We start from the raw sequence: 7940 nt of genomic DNA on the forward strand, positions 1-7940 counted from the left end.
AAGTCCGTGGATTTACATAATTTATAATATTACCGAGTTCAATAAAATGGTATGATTTAATTATATTGCTGAATTAAACGATTATTTTTGTTTTTACATGCAAGATTTAAATTAGTACTAATATGAATACCCGGCCTCCTCTGCCCCGGCAATATATAAAAAAAAAATCAGAAAGGTTTGTTCCTTGGTGTAGGCAGGGATGTGTACACATCCCTGGTGTAGGGAAGGTGTTTAGCCCCGTACCATCTGTACCGGCCACATTCTGGTACTAAATTCAATACATATTTAAATATATTTACTTTATGTTTATGCCTATTATCATTGTTGACATTTAATTGTAAATGTATGACGGGAGAAGGCTGTGATAAATTGTAAAAACTTGTGCCCCATCGATCCCTTGTTTAATTTTATTGGCAACAGATTTATGTTTAAAGCTAAATAAATCTAAATTCTGAATATTGGCAAGTGTGCAATTAACTTCTAATGATTAATAATTACTGTTCAATAAGTTTGAATACGGATTTAGAAATCATATAACTTGGTTTCATAGTGCGGTAAGAAGTTGCAGTTGCCTGACGGCCCCTCTCTGGGGGCCCCTTTGGAAACTGTTTCATCTCGCTCACACGACTTGTGTTTACTGCCTAGTCAGGTGACGTTATCGGCGCTATTTTTAGCAGGGCTTTCCCGAACAATTCAAGTGGTCAAACTGGACATTTGGAACAGACTATGAATATGGGGATAGCGAGGTAACATAAGTGGAAGTGCATACAATACATACATTCATTAAAAAAACCAACGCCTTTTCAGGTGATGTCCCTTTAAATCGATTATAGAATTTGTAATCAATAATTGAAATGGGAAAATGCAAACCAAAATAATTGCAGAGGCTGATCAAGGGAATCTAGGTTAAAACGGCCCTACTGTAAAAACGGCCCTACTTTTTAAATCTTGATATACAATTTGATTGGATCTTACCATGCACGGTAATGTATCAATTGGGTATTTCTGTGATTGACATTTATATTTATTTCATATCACTTACCGGTACCACATGTTCTATGCTGCCATCTACTACAGCAATCGCACTGCAGTGCATGCTGTGCAGGTCAGATAACACTGTCGCACTCTAAACAGTTCGTCAATGCTGGTCTCATGGTTGAAAGTCTTATTCAAATTCAAATGATATCTGAAGATTTTGCTATGTACTCCGAGGTACTCTGTTAAAACAACAAAGACCCTCCTCCCATATCTAAATTATTATTAAATATTGTAACTATTTTTTTCAAATGCTATTCAATAAGTTTTTTTAATTCTTTTCTCTAAATAATTTAATTAAATTAAATTAAACACTGAAGTAGAAAACACCATTGCAAAGGTATTTGAGACTGAGGAGGGTCAGCTATCAATGAAAACACTAACACAATTATAATGTTTTTATCTGTACATGTCTTTATTTCTTGAAAGTGCATGTAACTTTATTAACATACTATCAAGTAATGTACCTGTATTACGCACTTGTAGTACTTGCAGCACTATACAGTATATACTATACTGTATATAGAGTGGGGCCGTTTTAACTAGGGCCGTTTTTACTAGGGCCGTTACTGCAGTGCGTCCGTTTTAACCGGATTCGCATCCAGGGAGGGGGGGTGTTAGCATGTGACCCATCCCCTTCCTGGACTTAATTTGTTTCAGTGCGCATATATATGCTGCATCTATCGTATTAATTGAATATTTTCTGATTTTTTAGTTCTTGACTGGTGTATTACACGGTCCAAGCCCTATCGGTGTTGACACCAATTGATATCGCCACCCCAGCATCAATTAAATGGGTCAGCAAACCATGATACAGACTTTTAACCTGTATGGTCGGTCGGTGGTCCGTAGTAGCCACAGAGCACATGTGTTACGTTTGCAAGAAGCACAATTCAAAATTGAAATAAATGAATTACCAAAATTGATTAATACATTAATCATTCATTCCACTTGGGCATTTTTCTATTAACAACAAGAGAAGAAAAAATCAGGCTTAAACCAGTATCTCACTTTATTTTGTGCAACATGACATATGGTTTAGCGTTTGTCACAAAATAAACTGGAAATCTGGAATGGTGACACCTCACTGAAAAAAATCTGGATCCGCCCCGGAATTGATCATCAGTCTGTCACTAGTTAACACAGACAGTGGTTTGTGGCTCCAAATTAAATGTTTAACAAGAGGCTTTAGTGAACTAGATAGTAGATAAGCCTTTCATGAAGGGTGCAAAATTTTTGGCCATTTCCATCCTAATTAATCAATTTTACGCTTCGATGCAGTTTCATTGCTACTGATTTACCTTTACATGGAAAGTATACCCAATGTGACTGCCAAATTAAATTAAAGTGACATTTTGTTTAGAAGCTTGTATATAAAGGCTAGAATAGTTCATTATGAAATTTCAGAGGTGAAGGAGTTATTATGATTTTGTCCCAATTTTCTTCAAGCTTATGTAGGAAAGTAATCTTAACTTTAACAGTACACTTACTTCCTTGAAATTGCTAAAAACCCATCTATTGGGTACGCACCTAAAAATAAGGGTAGATAAGGTAACCGGAAACAAACAACAATTTTTGATTTGGCCTGGTATAATTTGAATATGCTTGAAAATAGCCAATTAAAAAAATGATGAATAGCAGACTGTTTTTGCTGGCAACTTTTTTTTAATGAAAAGACTGCATTATTGATAAATAACGTTTTTATCCTGGCACAGGCTTTGTGACAAGGAAGTGATTGTTAATCTGACAAGACAGGTAGAATGTTGATGCATGACCTTCCTTATGGAGGTATGTAGAGCTTATCTACATCATCCCGACACCAAATGTTAAAGCATTGTTAGCTTTATAGCAGTCAAACACAAATTGTTCATGTGTTTATTATCATTAATCCGAAAAAACTTCAATATGGTCATTGGTGTTATGCTTAGGATTTCAAATCAAGATGAATCTATCAAAACAAGCGATGAAAAACATGTTTGCCACTTTTAACTTTTGCTAGGTACACACTACGCAGTTCTTAAACTGAATTATTACAGATTCATGTATGTAATCAGTACTGGTACATATTTCCCTATCAAGCACATCAGTACATAAACAAGGTCACATGCAGTCCTGTACACTATATCAATAGGGAAGTCTTCCTGAATTTTAAAACAATGGTGTACTAGGTTTAATTACCGGGTTTGACCTAGCCTGCAAGCTTCGAAAGGTAAACAATTAAATGTTTATCTTGTTTCATAATCAAACTCAGTTACAGCAATAGTTTATAACTGTCTGAAGTCCAGGGTTTGAATCCCGGTCGAGCCCCGCTGATATTTTACACTCACAATCATTATTTGTTGAGTATATATTTATATATTTTTTCCATCTATATCACTTTCTTATATTTTTTCATCTGTATTAATGTTTTAGAAATCACATTTATCAGTTTTCTATGCATATAGTTACAGGGATCCTAAAAAGGTATACTTATTCTAATTCTCATGATCTGCAAGATGAAGGTGAGCTTGCCTTATGTGATGCTGTGGTTAAACTGACATTCTGTTCATTAACAAAGTTTTTCTGTGAACATGTTCTTGTGAACCATTTAATGGCATTCAAAGTTGTAAAAATGGAGTGGATCCCCTCTGAGTGCATTGAGATTGCTGGGTTACAGTTGATGGGTCAGGATCTACTATCCTTATTTGGTTGAAAGCATCCACATATTGACCCCCAGTGAGATGAGAGGCAGAGCAAAAAGGGAAAGATTGGACATATAAAATGTACACTGCTTTTAGCAATTTTCCCTCTGAAACTATGTGATTTCATGAATATCGACCTTATGGGTTATAGAAGAAATTTTTAGATGGAGACAATGAAAAAAAGGTCTAGGGATGTGGGTCATATACTCTTGTTCATGATAATGTAGCAAGAACAAGGTTTCTATTAAATATACATTATAGCAGCTGTGTGTTATACAGTCAGTACAACTGTGTTTTATATATATGGGGCAAAGAAGTAATTCCAACGGTGTGGACAAGTTTAGGTTGTCAAATTTTCAAAGCGATCCGCTCCTTTTTCAAGACACAGTATCACAAGAAGATATAACTGATATACTATGTGTATTATATATATTGCATGGTTGTTTGTGTATAAACAAAGTACTTTGTGACAATTCTGAATGGTTCAGTGTTTACTGTATTTAAGCAAAGTTTAAGTACATGTTTATTATATGTCTCTGTGTGGAATGGAGAGCACTACATGTATATCTATATACATCCGGCTATTATCTTTAGAGGTCTCAATTGAACATCCTTGTAAACATATGCACTATGTATAAGGTCTGATAACACTTTAACAATTAACTCATTCACCCCTGAAATTTCATAATGAACTATTCCAACCTTGTAATTGGAAGAGTTCAAATGTGTCTTCAGGGGTGAATGAGTTAACTTTGCCGCTGGTGTTGGTTCCAATCCCTACCAGGATACAAATAATTTTCTGATATAATTCTTTTCTCAGAAGAATTATTTTTATCAGATCTGGGTAAGTAAAACAAGAATATGAAGTAAACATATTTTTTATTTATAATCATCATGATTAAAGATACACAGGGGTGTTAAAATGAACCGGTCCTGAACCTGGGGCGTTCAGTTTTCTGATTCAGACAATTCAAGTGCTAAATCTTCACAGGTTTGCCCTGGGAAAGTACAGTTTTGCTCATTTATAAATATTAATATTAATGTCAATTTGAATGAATTTTCAGTTCAGAAAAATGTTTTGAAAATAATTTTGATTTCCCTGACACCTGCTTTACATAATGCTTTACTTAATAGTATATTTAATAAGAAGATATATATATGAAAGAAAATATTTTGCTCTCTACATGTATGCTACGCCACTTGGGGCCTTAGAGTTTTAGATATTAAAAAGTAATATGTTGAAGGAGGTAGTGTACGTACTAAATAGATCAAGTATTGATATTTCAGGTTGCCCAGATGAAGGAGGTAGTGTACGTACTAAATAGATCAAGTATTGATATTTCAGGTTGTCCAGATGATGGAGGTAGTGTACGTATTAAATAGATTAAGTATTGATATTTCAGGTTGTCCAGATGATGGAGGTGCTGCCCTGAGACCCCACCATGCCACCCATTGTGGTTGTGCCTGACCTTGACATTGTGTCAGAGGTCAGTGCAGATGAACGTGTGGAAATTGACTTTCTGATGCCCAACGGAATCTTCATTCCTCTGAAAGTGAACTTTTACGACTCGCTTGACATAGTGAAAAGGGTAAATATGTCACAGTTTGTTTAATTACTGTGACAGCCATTTACTGTTATACAACCTAATATTTTCCTGAACCATTTCTAAAGACTGAGTCCCTCATTATCTATTTGTCAAAGGGCCCTGCATCAGAAATACAATATATCCTATATATAGTTATCACCTCTGTTTGTCTGTCATTTATAAAGATAATCTCAAAATACGATACTTATAATCTAAATTTCAGACCTTCAGATGACAATACACTGTAATTTATGTATGTATGTGTGCAATAGAGGTTCGAAAAATTCCCAAGATCATAGTCAAGGTCACTATTGCTAAAATTAGAAGAATAAGGGAAAGGGCAGGTATACACTGTCAAAAATATATTGTATTGCCTTTTCTGACCCAACATTGTTGATTTTGGTGGAAAGTAGTATTTGTAGGATGTCCCAAAGGATGTTAATATCCAATGGCAAAGGTGACAGTCACTGCTACTAAAAATACAACAGACTTGACACACTGTAAAGGAACCTTTTTTACCCATTGACTTGTTCTTTGTCAGTTTGATTAAAAATAGTACATGGTGGACATCATACATTAATTAGGGCCCCATATCGGAGCCCTATAGTTGTCTGTCTGTCTGTCTGTCTGTCTGTCTGTCTGTCTGTCTGTCACAAAGAGACACACTGAGGTAAAAAGTTGATGTCAAGGTCATGAGATTCAAAGGTCAAGGTCATATTTTGCATATTTTCACTGATGAATATTTTGTTATGACATGCTGAAGCAAAGTTGATCAGAATCAAGCAACGAGTCAACTGACTAAAGGTCAAGGTCATTGGGTCAAAGGTCAAGGTTAAATTTTGTATCTTTTCACTGTTGAACATTTCGCTATGACACTTTGAAGCAATGTTGCTCAGAATTAAACAAGGTGTAAATTGACCAAAGGTCAAGGTCACTTGGTCAAATGTCAAGGTTAAATTTTGTACCTTTCCCTGATGAACATTTTGTTATGACATTATGAAGCAATGCTGTTCAGAACTTAACACAGAGTCAACTGACCTTAGTTCCAGGTAACTGGGTCCAAAGGGTCAAGGTCAAGTTTTGTATTTTTCACTGATGAACATTTTGTTATGATATTAAGAAGCAAAGTTGGTCGGAATTAAAGAATAAGTTTTCTGACCAAAGATCAGGATCACTGGGTTAATGGTCAAGGTCATTTGGGTCCAAAGGTGAAAGACAAAGTGGATCTCTGACTTTGACCCTGGCTCTTGATGGAGGAGGTATATAAGGTGAAATAAAACAAATCAAAGCTAACAAATGAGTATTGCACCGGTAATTACATTTCTGTTAGCCCAGCAAATATGGAGGTGAAAGGAAACACATCATATCATAGTACATGTAAAATGTATATTTTGCTTCCTTGCAATTCTTTTTGAAGTCCAAATGTCAGACATCAAGCTCAGCTATATGGGCAGATTGCTTCTTGATGATTATGGGAGATATAATTGCCACAAGACGGGGCCCTTACTGACTTGTCAGTGTTCTAATTACCATATAGATTTTAAAAAATCCATAACAAAAGATGGCCGTGTTTGTTGCTTCTGTCCTGATTAGCTGTGACATGTATGGCTATTCAATAAAACAAGATGGCCTCCATGGCTCCTGATTGGCTGATATCTTTTGGGTTATAATTTCGTTTCTGCTGGTCTGATTTTGTTAGCTCACCTTGGCCTGAAGAGCCAAGTGAGCTTATGCCATAGCGGGTCATCCGTTCATCCAAAGTCTGCAGTCAATATTTACTTGCTTGGATGAAGGGCTACCAAGTTTGTTAAAATTAATTGCCTTGACATTTATTCAAGGTCACAGGGCTCAAATATGTTAAAAATCTTAAAACAACGTCTTCTGAATAAAAGCGTGCTTGGATGAAAAGCTATCAAGCTTTTTCTTTTGAATGACCTTGACCCGCTTTCAAGGTCACATTAAGTCACTATGTATATACATTTAAATGACATAATCTTAATAAACAGTAGGTTTAGGGTTGTGATATTTTGTAAGTTGCATGCTGAGATGAAGGGCTATAAAGTTTGTCAAACGTAATGACCTTGTTCGACTTTCAAGGTCAAAGGGGTTAAATGTTCTAAAATCTTTTAACAGATTCTTTTGAATGACTTATAGTCATAAATACTGAATTTTTGCCAGTAGCTTTATTTTTTAGATCACTTTTAAGGTAACAAGTGTGAGATAAATACCAGGTGAGCGATGCAGGCCCATTTAAGCTAGGCCTCTTGCTCATTTTTGGTGGTATCTGATATTTGTCTGATTACTTGACCTGTAAGTGTTCTAAGTATTATCATATGGTCTCTTCTTATTATGAATATAGAACTTTCACAGTGCTTATTGAGGAATTGAAATTCTCAAAAATTTAAACAATTTATCACATTTAATATAATTATTGACTATAACTTTTATCAATTCTGGTTGCTAAAAATATATGAGACAAGTTGATGATATGCGTTGATAATTTTCAATGTTATAGAGACTATGGAAAGAAGCAGAGGGCTACCCCCTTTTCACGGCCGTAGGCCAGCATCAATCGTATTCCTTTATCTTCATTAACAGTATGGGACAAAAAGTAAGTGTACACAAGTAAGCAACTCCT

General features: G+C 35.3%; 1 long non-coding RNA gene across 1 annotated transcript in view; it reads left to right on the forward strand.

Annotated features, from left to right (window-relative positions):
- Positions 1–7908, forward strand: part of LOC110462386 — a 10232-nt gene extending 2324 nt beyond the window's left edge. Inside the window, exons 2-3 of the long non-coding RNA XR_002464274.1 lie at positions 5120–5305; positions 7818–7908. This is a non-coding gene — a long non-coding RNA (uncharacterized LOC110462386). The remainder of the gene's footprint in view (positions 1–5119; positions 5306–7817) is intronic.
- The last annotated feature ends 32 nt before the right edge of the window (positions 7909–7940 follow it).

The sequence above is a fragment of the Mizuhopecten yessoensis genome, unplaced genomic scaffold (genome assembly GCF_002113885.1).
Source record: "Mizuhopecten yessoensis strain PY_sf001 unplaced genomic scaffold, ASM211388v2 scaffold1453, whole genome shotgun sequence".
Taxonomy (NCBI): domain Eukaryota; kingdom Metazoa; phylum Mollusca; class Bivalvia; order Pectinida; family Pectinidae; genus Mizuhopecten; species Mizuhopecten yessoensis.